Source organism: Phalacrocorax carbo, chromosome 1 (genome assembly GCF_963921805.1).
Source record: "Phalacrocorax carbo chromosome 1, bPhaCar2.1, whole genome shotgun sequence".
Taxonomy (NCBI): domain Eukaryota; kingdom Metazoa; phylum Chordata; class Aves; order Suliformes; family Phalacrocoracidae; genus Phalacrocorax; species Phalacrocorax carbo.
Genome location: NC_087513.1, coordinates 40,084,210 through 40,098,343, shown reverse-complemented (window position 1 = coordinate 40,098,343; position 14,134 = coordinate 40,084,210). Strand labels below are relative to the sequence as shown.

The following is a 14,134-nucleotide window of genomic DNA, read 5'->3' as shown; positions in this document are numbered from 1 at the left end:
CATAATAGTCTTCAAGATCATAAAACTGGATCTTGCAAGTTGTGTTCTGTTAACACACCACTGCTCTAAGAGAACTCAAAGTATATCAACAGACACACAACAGTTCTTCCAGGTCCAAGCAAAGATGCCTTTGCAACATAAACCTAAACAATTATTTTGTTCTTGCAGGTCTTTACAAGTTTTAACAGTCTGAAACATATCCAAGTTTCCAGAAACATAAAGGCTTCCACTAACTGATGTGACAGCAGGTTTGATCATCTCAAACTCCCTTCCCCCAGCTGAAGAGCTAAGACTAGCAGCCAGTCACCAACACCAGATGTTACTGCCGTGCAAGCGCACAGGAATGTCTCCTTCACACACTCAAGGCACACGCACGCACGTACATATACAAGAAGGAAACACAAAAAGTTCTTATCTTCCCCTGGGGATAAAGTAGTGCAAAGTTGGAAACAAGTTTTTCCCCTGATGAAACAGACTTACAGGAGAAAGGAAAACATGCTTGTGTTAGATGTGGATCTACAGCAAAGCTGCTGATCCACATCTAACACAAGCATGTTTTCCTTTTCTCATATTACAAAACCTCCAAAACAAAGTTAGCTGTAACTTCACAAAAAAAACCCATCACCCCAAAACAGAAATGCTAAACCCGGATACCTGTAAGCAAACCCGTTTCCGTCTGGAGCACATGTACCCAACTACAGCGTAAACACTGCCTCTCGCACCCTTCCCCAGGGCTCTGGTGTCCCCCTCTCACTCCTAACCTGTCACCCTCTGCCACCGGCCCGCTCCCCTCGGCTCGGGCTGACAGCAGAGCTGCTGACCCCGGCCCGGCGGGCAAGGCAAGGCGGCTGCCTCCTCCGGGAGCCGCGCTCAGGAGAGCGGCTCTCTCCCTTTCAAGTTTGTTTTACAAACGCGTCTGAAGGGAACACCAGAACCTGTTTACACACCGCCTTAACCGCCGCCAGGAGGAGAGTGCAAAAGGCGCAGGCTTAAAAAAAAAAAAAAAAAGAAAAAAATGTATATTTTTCGAAAGCAAAGCAGCCCGCAGTACCCCTGCCTTCCTCAGGCCGGGCCCTGCCGGGGGCCGGCGAAGCAGGCCGCAGGGCCACCCCGGAGAGGCGGGCAGCCCGGCGCCGCTCGGGAGCGGGGCCGCCGGTGGCTCCGGCCGCGGGCGGCCGGTTTCATTGCCCCGACGCCGGGCCCGGGGAGAGGCGGCGGGCGGGGACCGGGCGGCCGTACACCCTCCGCCGCGGCAGGGAGACGGGCCCGGCTGAGGAGGAAGAGAAGGCGGGCAGCGGGGTGGAGGTGGGCCGCGGAGGCGACGCTGCTAGGCCCGGGGCCGGGTGGCGAGGCGGCGACGGCGGGAAGGAGCCGTCCCGGGCGGGCCGAGCGAGCCGCGGGGCGGGCTGCCAGCGGCGGCCGCCGAGGATGCGGGGCCCAGGCAACGCTGGGCCGCGGCCTCGGCCGGCCCCGGAGCGGCGCCCGGCGGCCGCCGCCGCCCGCAGGCGCGGAGTAGGGCGGGGGGCGGCGAGCCGGGTCGGGCCTACGGCCGCGCTCCGGGCTCGGGCGCCGCGCGTCCCCCCCGCTCCCCCTCGGAGACAAAAGCAAACGGAAACCCGGCGGGACGGGCCCGGGCCCGCGGGGCCTCACCGCGGGCCGCGCCGCCGCCCGGCCCTCCTTCACCGGGCCGCGGCCGGGAGGGCGGCGGGGCCGGGGGTGGTGGCGGGGGCCGGGGGAGGGGGCGGCCGGGGCCGGACTCACCGCATGAATTTTCTTGTCCCGCGGATCCAAGATGGCTGAGTATCCAGCACGGAGGATGCTGGGGGAGCAACCTTTACCCTCTGACCCGGCCGCCGCCGTGACCCCGCCGCCGCCGCTCAGCGCCGGCAGCTAGCGGAGGGAGGCGGGGGCGGGTGCTGCAGCACGGCCCGGCGGGACGCGGAGCGGAGCGGCGACGCAGTGGGGACAGGGTGCAGGAGGAGGAGGAGGAGGAAGGAGCAGCGAGGCTCGCTCTGCTGCGCTCCCTCCGCCTCCCGCGGGAGAGGCGGCCCAACGCTCGGGCAGTGGGGCACTGCAGGCCGCGGGACGGCCGGGCCCTGCCGCGCTCCGCGGGGCCGGGCGAGGCGGAGGCGCTGCTGGCCAAGGGCGCGGGGTGGCGGTGCCTGGGACGGACCCCGTTTTGTGAGGGAAGAGGCTGGCCCGGCCCGGCCCAGCGCGGAGCCTGCGCGGGGCCCGACCTGGGCTGGGGGCGCAGCGGGGCACCTCGGCCCTTCTCTCACCCTGTGGAGGCAGGAGCCCCGGGGGTGCCGGGGTGCTGAGGAGACCTACCCCGGGCGGCCGTGCTCCCCCTGAGGAAGCACCCCAGCTTCCAGAGGGGGAATCCCATCGCCTGCGGCCCCGGTCTGCCAGCTCTCCCCGGTCTGCGGGAGGCACGGCCTGGCCCGCCTGTAGGCTGAGCACTAGCCTGCCCGGGATCCGGGTCGGGAGCTACCGTCTTGAGGAGATAAATTGTGTCAAAGTTCATATTTTCTCTGCCGGTGAGGTAGGGTTGGACGGGCAGGCCTTGCCATCCTCTTTGTATGTTATTAAAATGGAAAAGCGTTGCCAAGATGACACAACTGGACTTTTTTGTTCAACCCTGAAAACGTGTATGTTTTAACAATGGCTCAAGTATAGCAAATGCAGATGCACAAAACACTGATGATGCAAATAATCCCCTTGAATTCAATGGGACTGTCAATGGTACAAAAGCTAAGCCTGTACATGAGTGTTTACAGGCTGGAGGTCAACGTTATTTGTGAACTGGCTTCTCTGCCCCAGCAGGAACAACAGTGGTGCCTCTACCTTAACTTTTTAATGAAATGATAAAATAATTATGAAATAATTAATTTTGTTATGAAATTACGAGTTTAAAAAGTCAAACAAGAAGATGAGCGTATAATAATTCACCAGAAATAGCAGGTTTCTTCCAATAAATTCACAAGTGTGCTTTCTTCTCAGGTTTGATTTTGAAGCTCCAAACTGAATTTAAAAAACAAGTATTCAGTAGGTTACACAACACTAATATTTTATAGAAACATTAGTACCTACAGTAACATGTCTGTCAACGTAAGCATGTTTTGAAGATCACAGAATCACAGAATGAAAGATCAGAGTCTTTCATCTAAACTAGGAGACCAGTTCCTTAATGCCACCGCCTTTTTGTGCAGCACAATTGCGTGCTGAGCATGGTTACCATGTCATTGAAATGAATGTCTATACACTTTGGCCAGGAAAATACTGCATTTTATTATTCTGATATTTTAACCTTTCCTTTGTCACTCAAATATTCATGCATTTGCTATAAACAAATAGTTATAAAACACCATAAGCATTAAATAGAGCAATCTGTGAACTTCTGGAGTACTTTTGTTGTTCAGCCTCAAAAACTAAAGATTTCTTTACACCACATGACACATATAAAGGCAGTACTTTTACACTGTAAACAGTAATGATTCTTATTAATCTTTACTGTTAAATAAGCTTTTCTGTAGTCTGAGCCATTTACATCCATTTATAAGTATTTTGCTTCATTATGTTTCATTTTACACTTCAGTGGTTTGAGTTTCTTTTTCAAAAGCTGATTTTTGTTATATTTCCCCAAAGAGATGTAATTTAAGACATACAGTACCCAGTGATGTACCCAAGGATGCAAGCAAACCATGCACCTGACATTGTCATTGCATCTATGGGGGCTGATCTCTCTGTCCATTACAAAACTGCAGTTTACATGCAAATCAGTTAACATTTGTATGACAAGAAGCCTGTACGGTTCAACAGAGATAGGGAACGGAAAAAAAAAAAACAAAAAAAGGTTTTCTTGTCTTAGACTGGTTAACTTAGTATAACAACGTAACTAGCAATCACAATGTGTGCAAATTGTGATATAAATTTTGGTAATTAAAAAAAATAACCTAACCTGCCCTTCTGCCTAAAACTGTGTGTTTAGTTGAGGAACATCAACACTGTGGCTATAGTAGGTGTGTATGCGACTTCCTTGTTTGTTTTCTTAAAGAAAGTGAAAGCTGTTAGCATTTTAATGCTTCGAAATAACCTTTGAAGCTGCGAAAGAGGATGTGTTGTCATGTGTGTGCCGTGTTCATACATTTGCTACTTTTGGTCTCAGCTCGATACATTTTTCTACAGTGGTGAGTCCTGTTTTGCATAGTTGCACCTGCTTAATTAAAGAGGCATCCTGAGCTCATTTAATGCAATGGCTGCTAATCATGTGTGGACGCTCCTAATCCCTTTTGAATCTTGTGTGGTACAGTCTGACCTCCTTGTGTCTTTGTCTACAAACAGATATACATTTGTCGTTTCTAATCTCATTTAATTGATGGCACCTTTTTTTTCTTGACTTATTTCACAGACTGGGCTGATGCATATTAATTTTTAATCAATATAAGAAAATCTATAGGAGTCAATTTGCAAACCTTTGTCTATGAAAGCACAGGTGAAGGAGCTTTAATACATGATAGCAGCAATTACAGAAAGCCCATCCTGCAGCTGATTGCATGTGCAGGCCCATGCAGTCAACAATTCATGTGGTGCTGTTAAAGTCAATCAGCACAGTCTTCTACCTAATCTTTGTGAAGGCCGGGCCTTAATGTGCATGTTCTGAAGTAGGCATGACATTCATCTAGTAACCTTTTGCATTTCCAGCTGGCTATTGCTTCTGCTAATGCCCACAGAGGGCTAAAAGCCTACAGCATCTGGCTGGAAAACTTGGGAAGAGATCATCAAGAGAAATGAATGTGCTCAGAATCCCCAAACGCTTCATTCTCAGGGCTCTGGGTGTTCGCTGGAAATTCTCTGCAGTTTTTCTAAACCTTTGCTCCAGAGAGTTTGTGGATACTCTTTGGCCGCATTCAGAGTGTCACCAATAGATGTAGGCAATGCAATTGCAGAAGTGGGAGGAAGGCAAATTGCCCAGAGTTTGTGCAGGTCACATTTAGGGTGTTCCAAAACATAAAATTAAATTAGTCATAGTAAGATCATCCTCGATCACGCGTGGAGGCAGAACATAATGAATAGCCAACCTCATAAGTAACCTTTAAATAGGGCAAAAAGTGCATTGGAGCGCAGGAAGGGTTTTTCCTTCTCCCACCTACAGATTGTCCCAGTATTCCTCGGGAAAAACAAATACAGTGCAATCACCTAGAGCACGGGTTAGCAGCTTTTCAGTGGTGCTGAAACAGGCTGTATTTTTCTTTCTCAAATTAGGGCTTAAGTCCCTTGGAAGAAACAGCTTGAACCAGAAGACAGCGCCCCTCGATTGCAAGGTGCATTTGATTAACTAAAACAGTGAAACACCACTTCTGAAGGAGGCAGAAGTTTCTGATTTTTGCTGAACTCACAACTGTGTGAGGCTCATGAATTGTGAGTGGCAGCATCTCATGGATGTCTTTCTTGCTCCATGATGTTCAAAAGTCTGGCGGTTTGCTTTCTTTGGAAGAAAGTTGTAGGGTTACAATGCTGCTCTGTAAGAATCTTTGCTCTAGAAGAACGTAGCAGATTTTTTTTTCATAAATATAACCTATTTGATTTTTTTAAATATTTATAAAACACAAGGATAAAGGTGTGTTCAAAGTGTACACCAAATCTGATATTAAAGATGTCACCAAAAAGAGTTGTTAAAACATTTTTTCAAGAATAAAGGAACTAAGACCTTTCATTTTCTTAGTGTATTTTCTCATCATTCTTAATTATTACACTAACATAGAGCACAAAATACTTAGATTTGGCAGCATTTGGTTAGTTAGGTTGACTTTTGCAAGTTACTCTCCCATTTCTAGTTTACTTAGGAAAGGTAAGGGAAGGATCAGCTGTTTCCATGGCACTGTCCTTATCCATCCTTTCACTCCTACAGGGGATTTCCAGGGATGGCTGCTGGCAAGGGAAGCCCTAGAAGTGCAGCTCCATTACTGTTTTAGTGTTAAAACGCATCACAAGGTATCCACACAGATGGCCTCTCATCTGCTGGATTTGTAGTTTCCAGGAGGGAATACTGGGAGTGGAAGTATCTTTCTCTCAGTCTTTCATATATTTTTACTATCAGGAAACCCTATCTCAGCCTTCTGCTGTAGTGCCTTCAGTGTCTGATTTAGTGCTAATTATACCAGAGCATCAGGGAGAAAAAAATACCACGTTTAAAAAGAAATCTGCCAATTCTGGAAAATAATATGACCCCAAACAGGAGGTAAAATGTAAAATTTTCCAAAAATAAGATGCTTCACGCTGCCATATAGCAACTAAGAGGTCTGCCAGAGTGCTAGTAAATGAGAGGATAAATCAAGAACTAGAGATAGCAGCAGTTTCAAGTGTTTCTTAAGACAAAGAGAAGAATAAGGCTACAGACGGAAATATGTTTTCCAGAGGAGAGAAAGTACTAGAGAAACACAAGCCGGTGCCAGAGTAGGTGCTGACTGACATTCCCAAGCATGATTATCCCCGGAGAGATGGGAGTTACAGCAGTGGTGACGGGGGAACCTTTCCTATCTCAGTTCTCAAGATTGCAGTCACCGGTGCTCTTGCTGGTGGTCATTGGAGAACTGCCTGGTCAGACATGCATTTCTCATTTGACACTATTAAATCATGTCAAAAGACAATGTTTTATTTTGGGTGTTGTGGGCTTTTTGGCATGATTTTTCCTTGTGACTAACTGACGCAGGTACTATGAATATGCACTACATAGGACGGTCTGCATTAAGCTGCAGTCCCTATTGATAAAAACAGAGATTTGAGTGCTGGACTCTCATTCGTGCTTCTTGACAGCTTTTCCTGTTTGTCAGGCCTATTTCCAAAAGGGTGCTCTCCCCTAAATAAGTGTTAATAAGCATAGCAAATGAACTCTGGCTACAGCAGATGATTATATCCTGCCATCCTACCAGAAGCCAGAGGACTCCGGCATCATGGTCCCACTGGGTAGAGTGCTGGGTACATGGCCCCAGCCCTGTTCAAGCAAGTTGCCAGCGTGCAGCTACAAAAGTTAAGCCAACTCATGCCACTTGGCAGGAGTTTGATGGTGCCTGGAGAAGGGTGCCTGAGCTCCCCAGCAGTGCTGTTACCTACCTGTGTCTCATGCCGGACCCATAGCCTGCAGGTGGTTTCACATGTGGGCAAACTCTGGGAGTGCTTGATGACTGTGGAAGCATTTGTCTTGGCTTTGTGCACATCCTTTTGCTCTTGCCAACCTTGGTGTATCTGCCCGTTCATCCCAATGAAGGCTGAAACCCAAATCGTAAGTCCAAAACTGCTGCTTACCTCCTTAGCCAATTCAAGCAGTGGCATGTTGCTAGGCCAATGAGAGAGAGAACTTGCTGCATCAAAGCTAATCTGTGTCTGCAGCCAGTATCCTGCATTGAATTACTTTTCATTCTGGCTTGCATAGAACCAACTCCCAGCATGCCTGGGAATCTCCAATAGCCTTTATCGTCGCAGGGCTGAGACCGAGCCTTCCCAGCTAAGCAAGAACCCTGCTGTATCATGGAGTATAGTGTTCTGTAATGGAGCAATAGCAGCTACTTCTGAGCTCTTCTTTACCTTCACTACACTGCCCAGGCAACTACTGGAGACAGGGCACTACTGGAGGAGTCCAGCAGAGAGCTACAAACATGACCAGGGGACTGGTACATCTATCTCTCTTATGAAGGAAGGCTGAGAGACCTGGGTTTGTTCCGCCTGGAGAAGACTGAGGGGGGATCTCGTCAATGCTTATAAATATCTAAAGGCTGGGTGTCAAGAGAATGGGGCCAGACTCTTTTCAGTGGTGCCCAATAACAGGACAAGGGCAATGGGCACAAGTTGGAACACAGGAAGTTCCACTTAAACATGAGAAAAAACTTCTTTACTGTGAGGGTGACAGAGCAGTGGCACAGGCTGCCCAGGGAGGTTGTGGAGCCTCCTTCTCTGGAAATATTCAAGACCCGCCTGGACGTGGCCCTGTGCCCCCTGCTCTGGGTGTCCCTGCTCAAGCAGGGGGGTTGGATGAGATGATCTCCAGAGGTCCTTTGCAACCCCTACCATTCTGTGATTCTGTGCCTAGCAAGAGTTATAACTATGTGCACTTGCCAGCTCAAGACCCTCCAGAAGTTTCCTGGGTCTCAGCTTTGTTGCAGCCAATAGAATGCTGGTTTATTACAAAACTGTCCCCACTGCCGTGGATACTACTGATAGTGATGGTTCCCTACTCCTCTCCCAGTCAGGACCATAAATTCAGGCTTTTGTTAGGCATGCAGCCGAGCTATTTATGAAATCTCATGATGCAGAAATTTGACTGTAAATATTGCCTGCTCAAACGTTTGAACTTCTCCCACCTCTTCCCACACCCATCCTGCTCATTTTCAATACTCTTAGTGCAGGAGCTGCCCAGATCTGAGAGCAAGTGAGCCACTCTGCATGGGGAGACCAATGGACATAGGTAGTCTGCTTCTTCCCCAGTCAGACATGTCTCTCAGCAGAAATGAGATTAATTTTAAATTCCATGGTGTGCCATGCTCCCATCACCTCCAGCAAAGCCTGTGGTTCCTATTGCAGCCCTGCTCCTCATTTAGTTCTGCTTCTTACCTGACTTGGCATTGAGAAAAGTGGCAGCATCTTCAGAGAAAAAAAGTTAGATTTTCTTTATTTTCTCTCTCTCCCTCTTTCCCCCTCGCCCTTTCTCTCTTTCTTGTGTTCTCTCTCTTTTGATGTATCTGTTTTCCTCTTCTTTCTGTCTTTTTGAAATCACATGCACAGTGATATAAATATTCTGCCAGTAAGCAGCCAAATCTTTTTAGTACAAGAGGCTAACCCCACTCCTGCCATGGCTTCTGCACAAAGAAACTGCTGTGCCTGTTGGGGAGCCCCACAGATTTCAGCGAGGGCCTGAAACATGCAGGTCTTATTGTGCAAAACTTACGATTACGATTTCTACATGCAGGATGTTTCCTGTTTCATTACACGTTGTGATAGCTACAAATAAAAACACTTAAATCCCAAGTACTGCAGCAGGGCAGTACTCAGGCAGAAGCTGTGGCAGGTGGTGCCTGGGCTGAGCATGGCAGACCCAGGCAGACAACCCTGCACCTTTTAAAATCTTTTTTTCTTAGATACAGTCCCAGCAAGCTTATATTCACAGCAAGTCCATGGAGTATATGCACTTCCCCTTATAACTAAGCAATGGTGTAACACTGATTCCCAGTGGTATCTGAAATGATACAGTATCACGTACTGGCAGAAGTCATGTATCTCACGCGAATACATTTTATTTGTTATATTATTCTTTTGATGTTAAGTCAGATGAATTTGAAAGCTAAGCATATGATTCATCCCACCACTATACCTGTATGAAAAGGAGGCACCTAAAGTTTAGGCTAGGTGTTCATCTATCCAGTCTTTATCCAGTCTTCCTGCAAGTCAATGGAGAGAGAAGGGAATTTTTACTCCTGTTACCTCCCAAGGGTGGGTGTCCTGCTGGCTGCAGGTGACCAGTGTATTTGGAATGTGTGGCACTCAGATGGCTAGCACTAGCTGTGAGAAATTCTGCCTTACAGAGTCTGTGTACTCGGAAAGCCTGAATATTACTTGTTCTGCATATTTAGGAGGTGTTTAGTAAAAAGTAAGTTTGTGCACAAATGTAAGATTTTCCACTCAGGGCGTGTGTTTGGAAAGTATGCAAGAAGGTCTATCTTTTATGCACTGTATTGTAAACCTGGCCATGAAATATTATGTTGGCATAAGAGAACAGGAAGTATTCCCTTGATTGCAAGATTTAATTTAATAAGAAGCTCCAAGATATAAAACTATGTAATCCTAATGTATATTCCTAAAAACTTTCAGAAGGACCCTGCCTTTTTCAGGGCTGGAAAAATCATCTGCACGAAAACAATTTCTTAATGTGAAATTGTTACTAACTTCTGTGCTGGTTTTGACTGGGGTAGGGTTAATTTGCTTCATAGTAGCTAGTTTAGGGATAGTAGCTAGTTTTGAATCTGTGCTGAAAACAGAGTTGATAACACAGGGATGTTTTAGTTGCTGCTGAGCAGTGCTTACATACGGTCAAGGCTGTTTCTGCTTCTCACCCCACCCCACCAGCGAGTGGGCTGGGGGTGCACAAGGAGCTGGGAGGGGACACAGCTGGGACAGCTGACCCCGACTGACCAAAGGGATATTCCACACCATATGATGTCATGCTCAGCATATAAAGCTGGGGGAAGAAGAAGGAAGCGGAGGATGTTCATAGTGATGGCGTTTTGTCTTCCCAAGCAACCGTCACACGTGATGGAGCCCTGCTTTCCTGGAGATGGCTGAACATCTGCCTGCCCATGGGAAGTACTGAATGAATTATTTGTTTTGCTTTGCTTCCACGTGCAGCTTTTGCTTTACCTAGCAAGCTGTCTTTATCTCAATCCATGAGTTTTCTCACTTTTACTCTTCTGATTGCCTCCCCCATCCCACTGGAGGGAGAGTGAGAAAGTGGCTATGTGGTGCTTAGTTGCTGTTACACCATGGCAGCTTCTTAAAATGTAAGTAGTCATTCTAACATCCTCTGTTTTCATACCGATTAAGTTATGTGTTGTTTTTTAGTATGAAGGCAAATTTATTTCAAATTCACCAGCATAAAGAGCTGTTATGAGCTGCAGAGATCAAGGTTCTAGTGTTATAAATACAGAGCTGGAGACAGTCCTCTCCTGAGTGCTTACTGTCAAAACAGACAAGACAGAATGGAGGAAATGATGAAAAAGTGCTGAATTGACTGTGATAGTCTCCTCTCCCAAGCTCCAGTGCAGGGGTAAAGATGCTGACTAGGACTGCAGATGGACTAGCTTACCCTACAGTTAGCTTGGCCTTTCCAGTTCAAGAAAAGTGTTCCCCTAGGGAGAAAAACAATATAAGAAGTGATTTATATTCAGACATGGAATATCCTGAGTGAGACTTTAATGATTTTTAGCATTGTTAGCGTGGCAAAAGATTTTGTGATGAATAGTTTTGGCTTCCGCATCCTTGTTAGCAATCCATACCAGCACCCAAGTAAAATACTAGCTGAAGGCTGGCGAGTATGAGCTTTTCTGAAAAAGTGTACAAATATGAGATAATCTGAGACATCTTCTTCAGCAACCCAGGTACACTCTGACCCTGTCCCAACTTCCCCACTCAGCCTTTAGTGTTACTTTATTGAGAACATTTATGAAGATTTCTCATGCTCATCCAGTGAAAAGATAGTTCGTGCTCTGAGCCCTGAAACCACTTAGGGTTTGGTCAGAAAATAAATCTGACTTCAGAGTTCCCAATATTGACCCTAAAAATTGTGGGCCCTCTTCTGTTCATTCATACTTGTTTAAAAAAAAAAGTAAATGGATTAATTTTGTAGCGGCAGGCTTTGTGCCAAATCAAGAACCTAGCTTAATGCCAGACCATGTGTTGTCAATCCTTCAGAAGTTAACATAAAATCAGGAAAAGCTATGAACTAGCTCTGGCTGGGTCAGCAAGCCCTCACCAGGATGGACCAGAGTGTGCCGTGACTCAGAAGTGCGCATATCTGGCATGAGCCATCATGGCATTGTGGTCTAAGGGTAAAGAGCCATATTTTGGGCTGGGTTTTTTTAGTGTGACTAGTCACATTGCAAACTGACAAAAAGCTGCTTAGCCCAGGCTGTCCTAATAATTAGGCCTCTGTGCTCAGCTAACAAAGTTACGTTGTTTTCAGGGAGGATGAGCTGTGGGAGAGGCCTCACATCTGCCTGCAAAACATCGAATGGACCTACCCTGGGAGCACAGCCTGTGCATTGCTGTGCTGCATGGTGAAGCACTACGAAGTTTGGTCTTTGCACTTCTTCACCCTTCTCTGGGGTGAAGTGCCTAAGTCTGTCATTATCCATTGCCTTTGGATACCTGAGATGGCATTGCTATCTGCTCTGGTGCAGATAGGGATTTTACTGTCCTATCAACCATTAAAGCCATGTCTGTAGCCATCGCTTCTGGTTGTCAAAGCACTAAAGCAATAAAAAGGAGTACAGTGTACAACACTTGTTGCCAAAATCATCCAGGTCTAAGCTGAAACCGAAACACCAATCACTAGGCATTAACCACTGCTGGCTTAACTCTTCCTGAGCAAATTCACATTTACAGAAGTAGTTTTATATAGTCCCTTGTAATTCCCATAGATGTTCTTAAGCAGAACTTAGGTAGACAAGTTTCAGTGTTATCGATATTATTATTATAGTTGCTAATTGCCTGTAGAAGCCTTGTGTTTAACCAAGCCCAGGTTGCAATGTGTTAGGTCAGGACCTGCCCTGAAAGCCTCCCAGTGTGACAGCCAGCTGCTGTGGAGCAGGGGATATCGGTTTCCAGAGCAGCCTGAGGCAGAACGCTTGAGCCCTTTTCCCAGGCGGATCTAACAGCCAGAAGCAGACTGTTGTCTCTGTTTCTCCAGATGGTTGCTCTGTCCAAGTGTCCAGCCTCAACTTTTCCTTCCACTGTCTGTTGCCACTGTAAATAAAGAAATGCGTGATGCCAACCAAATTTTCACTATTTATCAGGAAAAATATACCCTAATTCAAGCCTATTGTGAAGTGGCTTCTGTGTATTGGCCTCATGGTAGTTTCAGTAGAAGATTTTCCTGATGCTAGATAAAAAATATGCTGGAGGGAAGGGAGTAACCCCATTGCTAAAACCTATATTTCTAAGCTCACTGTTGACCATTTTCAGAAGTTTAATCATATCTAATGCATTAAAGAATTTATCATTTGTAACATATAGTTAAAATCCCCGTAGTGTAATACAGCAGTAACTTGTACATATTCATCTGGAGAAGTGCAAGCAATTATTTTTTTGTTTACAGTATTATCAAATATTTTGCATTTTATGGTTGTTTAGGGAGAAGGAAAGCTGTTGAATTAGTTCAGAATAATTCCTTATTTGTATTCTCTAAACCGGGCAAACAGTCTCTCACTTCTCCTTTATAAGAGACATTCTATGAGCACTGGGGCTTCACCCACCCACAGCAAGGAAAATAACTAACGATTGTGTTTTAAGAGCTGTGTCACATGCATGTGTGTCGTGTGTGTGAATACTGTACTGTTACAGTTCTCTGGAGAGAAACAGAGCAGTTGTGGATCCTGCTTTCTAAACCCATCTCTTGGGATGAAAATAAAAGCTCACTAGTCATCCATGCCGCTACATATCAGATGACTTTCTTTTTCTTTGGGATTTCTTGGCAGAAGGAGATGCCCAGTTCTAATTTTCACACAATCATTCCCTCTCTTGAATCCTTGTATACCATATAACTGGATATATTAGCTAAAACCAAAATATTTTTAATATATTCTGATTTCCGCTATCTGTTGAATATAGCTGGCATTGGCATTCATCTGCCAACAGAATTACTTCTCAAGTCCTAATACTCGTTTATTTTAGACTGGGAACTTTTCCAGAGGGGATATACCCTGATTATTGCATGTTGGTGGCGGAAGTATTGAAACGCTGTTTCTACACCAAACCAAAATCACCAGAGAGGTGAAATTCACTTCATACACAAAAAGAACAAAAATGTCATAAGACAACAGAAATATCAGAGATATTCACCTCCCTACTTCATTTCTACTGTAGATACACTGCTACTTTGCTTATAGCTTGCACATAAGAATATCTGTTTACCTTCACAAAGGAGTGACCTGCAGTGATTTTTCTCTTCACATCTTATAAAAGGAACACCTTTCATCTGCTGATACTTTCTAAATCATGTAATCAGCCTTTAATTATTTTAGGTCTGCCTTCTGAAGTGAAATTCTGATCTTGTGTGAAATGCCCAGGGAGTGTCATAACCTAAGTCAGAAGTCCCTGCTGGACATTCACTGCATGGCCCTGTGCTGGGTGCCAGCACTGCCCTGTGTGGTTGCAAGCCTATCCTGGGCTGGGTAATGTGCAGCACTGCCTCTGTTGTCAGTCACTCCAGCTCACTCCCGGTATAGATAGTATAGGTCTATATATATATAGATATACATATGGGATGCTCCAGTACAGCTGTGGTGAACACTTCTGGACCAGTGACAACCACTGAATACATCGTATTAGTTTAACTTGTGTTGTCCCAGAATCCAAATCCTGTGGAAACCCT

At 46.1% G+C, this 14,134-nt stretch overlaps 1 protein-coding gene across 4 annotated transcripts in view; it reads right to left on the bottom strand.

Annotated features, from left to right (window-relative positions):
• Positions 1-2,131, bottom strand: part of CNOT2 (CCR4-NOT transcription complex subunit 2) — a 94,016-nt gene extending 91,885 nt beyond the window's left edge. For 2 of the 4 annotated variants that reach the window (XM_064449487.1, XM_064449493.1), the window contains exon 1: positions 1,762-2,126. The gene's annotated coding sequence lies outside the window, so the exon portion shown is untranslated. Of the gene's footprint in view, positions 1-1,761 lie in introns of all 4 variants that reach the window. The other 2 variants (XM_064449477.1, XM_064449467.1) reach the window with 2 other exon arrangements.
• Positions 2,132-14,134: the final 12,003 nt, after the last annotated feature.